Below are 4,808 nucleotides of genomic sequence, written 5' to 3'. Positions count from 1 at the left end.
TGCAAAACACAGAGAATGAATGAGGAAGTGCAGGCAGAAGATGGGTAAATAATGCAGTTATCTAAATTATGGATTGATTAAAAGAGAGATTAACTCACCCCCTTACCTAATAAAATGATCATAAAAGCTCAAGAGACCAGGAATAATCCGTTTGAAGTGATCGGGGAAGAGTTAAAACTCTGCTTCTCCCATGCGTGTCAGCAAGCAAGGACTTCCCTCCTCTGATTCCATCCTCACCCACCAGCACTCTCCTTTTAAAATGGATTAGGGTCAAATGAGCAACTGCATAAGTGCAAGGGCTGGGACAGTTTTGTCTGGGATTGGTTTGTCTAGAAAAGCCATCTAGCTTCTGTAAGCAGCTTGTAAGGTAGAAATACTTGCTCGGGGAGTTGGGTTTACAGAGCTAATGGAGAAACAGAAACAGAAGAGGCAGGAAGCAAGGGTAAGAGCACAGGAAGATGTGAAACACAGAACCGCAAAAGATAAACTAAAATATTTTAGGATAGAGAAGTGAAGAAATTTTATATGCAACAGGAAATAACCAGGAGGAGGAGAAGACCAAACAAGCTGGTTGCAGGCAGAGAACAGAGACATTCTTCTTCCCCAGCTGCATACAAATGGGCTGGGGAGGAGGAATGCACCTCCCTCATTTCCAGCTACCACCACTTCAAACTTTCCCACTGTCCTTGTCCAAAGTCTGATGAAACTATCAGTGTGGGCTGAGCTGAGCCTGAAGCCCATTTTAAGGGCTCAGCATTAGCTTGATGCATCCTTGCTCTCTTGAACTCCTTCAGTTCCTCCCACATACCTGCTTTGACCAGACAGTGTGTACAGTTTCATTTCTCTGTTTCCATCTTCCACTGTGAGGCCAAATTGGGCAAATGGGCTCTGCCCAGCCCTCCCATCCTGCAGGGCTGTTGGTACCTCTGCTCAACCAGTGTGCCACAACACCAGCAGCAGCACAGACTGCTGAGCACAGGAGAAAGACACCCCAAGCCCCAAAGGTCTGGATCCGCACTGTAATATCCCAGTGGATATTTGTAAACCCTCAGGGCCTGCAATGTCTGGTCTCATGGTGGCTCAGGGCCAGTGAGGTAGAGCAGGTGTGTCTGCTTGGAGGAAAGGAGCTATTAAATGCTGGGCAGGAACTGCTTCTATGGGACATACAATTCACTTGTTCAGATAATTTTTAAATCTCAAAAGAGAGGGTTTTAGTTAGGGTCTCCCTCAACTTTGTTTGTAGATGTTGGAGAGACCCTAAATAAGCTTTATGGGTTAGTCAAGGTCTGGAAGGCCAAAATGATGTCCCTCCAGAACCTTCAGGCTGAACAACTCTCTCAGCTTGTTTTGATAGGAGAGGTGCTGCAGCACTGTGATCATCTTTGTGGCATCCTTTGTACTTGCTCCAAGAGTTCCATGTCCTTCTTGCACTGAGAACCCCAGAGATGGATGCAGCACTGCGGGTAGAGTCTCAGCAGAGTGGAGTAGAGGGGCAGAATCCCTTCCCTGACCTGATGGCCATGCCGCTTTGGATGCAGCCCAGGACACATTTGGCTTTCTGGGATGCAGGCACACATTGCTGCACTGATCCAGTTTTTCATTCAGAGAGACTGCTCTCAATGAGTTCTCCCAGTCTGTCCTCATATCTGGGGTTGCCCCAAACCAGGTGCAGCATCTTGCACTTGGGCTTGTTGAACTTCTGAGACTCTTGTGGGCCCACCTCTCAAGCTTGCCCAGGTCTCCCTGGATGCCATCCTTTCCCTCTGTTGTGCCAACAGCACCACACAGCTGTGTGTCATCTGCAAAGCTGCTGAGGGGGCACTTGATCTCACTATGCCACTGATCCAGGTATTAAAGACACCAGTCCCTGAGGGACACAACTGACTATCACCTGGACAGAGCCGATGACCACAACGCTCTGGATGTGTCCATCCAGCCAAATCCTGATCCACTGAACAGTCAACCCTTCCAATTCATTTCTCTGCAGTTTGGAGATGAGAATATCATATGGAATCATGTCAAAGGTCTTACAGAAGTCTAGGTATGTTACATTAATCTCTCTTCTCTTGCCAAACATTGCAGTCACTCCATCATAGAAGGCCACCAGATTGGTCAGGCATGATTTGCCCTCAGTCAAGCCATGCTGGCTACCTCAAATCACCTCTTTTTCTTGCATAAGCCTTCTTAACACTGCTTCCATGAGGAAGTCTGAGCAGCCCAGCACAATGTTTGTTCTGAGCCAGCCCTATATGAGAGCCTCCTCTCCTTGACAGAAATGAAAGCTGTCCCTGCTCCAGCGAAGCTCAGCAGCTGATGTGGCCTTCAGGTCATGGCAGTAAAACCTGTTTGTTTTGCTGCTGGTCAGGGTTGGCTCAGCCAGCTTTGCATGGTCCACGTGTGTGTGGGTAAGAATAAACAAGCTAAAAACAGAGTCCTGCTGCAGCTACACCCCAGGCCAGCTCTCCATCCCTCAAGCTGCTTGAAGGTTGGCCACCTGCCTTCCTGCCTGCCCCAAGGAGTGAGCAGGAAGAAGGTTTTGCTTACACAGCTGAGCCCACATCCCTGCAAAACCTGGAATTCATGGTTGGGCACATGACAGTGCTGCCCATGCACACCCTGGCCACGTTCTCTCCCTCCAGCCTGGAAACCAGAGTCTCTACCTCTTTCTGCCACCCAACAATTACAAGTGCTGATGGAAAATATGCTGCCTGGCAGCAAACCTGCTTTTTCCCCAGTATAAATGGATTGGAATAACACTTGGGAGAGAAAAAGCTTGCCCACCCAACAGTCCATTTCAAAGAGGATCTAAAGGAACAAGCCAGAAACTTTTTTCAGCTTCCTTTTCCATTGCACCATTGCTATGGATTGCAATTGTAATTCTGCAAAGCAGAGTGAGCAGGACACGACAGCACAGGACAGCAGGGAGACTCAAGCAGGCTCTTCATGGAGCTCATATACTGTGTTAATTCATTTGCAGGCAAGCCCAAGATACTGAAACCACAGTCAACAGGTAGACAGTTGTAAAAGCCAGACTAAAATTGTCCTTTGGAAAACCATAGCATTTTACTTAAAAAACAAACTCAGAAATTAGTGAGATCAGTTTGTGCAACACCAGTGTTAGGTTTCTGTGGATCAGGTTCCTTTCCCATATTAGTCATTGCCAAGCAAGAAGAATCACAGGCCCTGGCATCCCTCTGAGACATCATGCAGAGACGCACAGGAGCCCTTATTGCCATGGATAGCACCAACAAAAAAACAAAACAGGAGCAGGACATGCAGCTTTTGGCAGCTGTAGTCATCAGATGGCCCAAATAAATTATTCAGAAAAACCTAATTCCTCAGCCACTGATCAGGGCTATTTAGTCTGACTTGAGGGGGAAAATAAAGGGTTTAAAAAAAAATAAAAAATAAGCTGTTCTTAGTATATAGTAATGCTCCAAGCAACAAAAAGAGAAAGACAGGTGAGGGGCCACCACCTGAGCTCTTGATAAACAAGTTCAGTGCCTCTGGTGTGTACAGGGTGCTTCTTCCTTGCAGATGTCATTGGTGTGGACACAGATAGATCACTGAGTCCTGTACACACAAGTCATGCAAGCAAAAAATAGTGTCATCTACAGCAAGGAGCCAAGAAGCCCTCAGGACTGGTCCCAGTACTCACACTGGTTCTCAGAATTTGGGAAATCAATCCACCTTTCTCCACATTTGTGGCAATCACACTTAATATATGCAGTTCCCCTGTGAGAGCAGCATGAAGTATCTATTGTGCTGAAAACAAAGTTGAAGAGAAGGCTTGAAGCTTTTATTCCTAATTTGTATGCTCTACTTTTGTTTGAGGACTAAGAGAACCCCTTTCACTTATACTAAGGAAAATCTGACTTTAAAAGCAGATGGCTATGAAGGTGGCCAGAATCACTTTAGTCAGAGCTGCAGAAGAGCATTACCATCATCACCAAACCCATCTAAAAAACTTCACACAACACAGTACGCTGCACTACAGCAGCTCTCCTGTCCAAGTGCTGGTTCCATGGTGGCTCAGGTCCTTGCCTGGCAGCTCATGGCAAACTTGTGCCTGAAGGACACGCACAGGGTATGGGTGAGGCCTGTAGCCCTCATTAAAATCATATGAATAGTAATGTTCACTCAGAGACGCTGCTCATTTTGCCTGACCACGTAAGAGATGCCAACAGCAACATGTCCTATTTTCCAGAAGGATTTTAGCACGGCAGTTCCCAAGAGAACTGCTTTGGTGGGAGCCTGCCAAGCTGAAGACGCAAAGGCCAGTAAGGCTCGCGTTCTGCACATCGGTTTTACAGCCCATTGACTGCCAATATCACAGTCCTGGCTCACTCTGCTTTGAGCTACAAATACCTGCTGGCCACCTTCAGAAACATGCCTACACACATGAAGAGCAGCTCTACTGAAAGTATCCCTCCAGCTCCACTGAAAGCTTCACTCCTTCTCTCTGTGCTCTTTGGTGAGATGTTGTGTATCTCAGAAGAAAGAAGTTTTAAACCCATGCCGTGTAACACTGAACATGCAGCGAGGCTCAGTGATGCATTTTGCATGGACTGTACATGTCCGAGGTCAGCGCTGGCCCCAGGACACCACGGGCTGTGTCACCAGCAAAGGGCGATGGCCGAGAGGTCTCTGCTCACTCGGCTCGATCCCGCCGAGTCCCCGAGGGGCTGCGGCCGCTCTCCCGCCGCCCGGCGCGTCCGGCTCCCGCCTGGGCTGCAGGGAGAGGGATGCCCAAAGCTCTGCAGAACTTTGGTGGGCGCAGTACCCCCTCCCAGGGGCCCGACCCTGCC

This window comes from Geospiza fortis, unplaced genomic scaffold (assembly GCF_000277835.1).
Source record: "Geospiza fortis unplaced genomic scaffold, GeoFor_1.0 scaffold130, whole genome shotgun sequence".
NCBI lineage: Eukaryota > Metazoa > Chordata > Aves > Passeriformes > Thraupidae > Geospiza > Geospiza fortis.
This window is presented reverse-complemented; position numbering follows the sequence as displayed.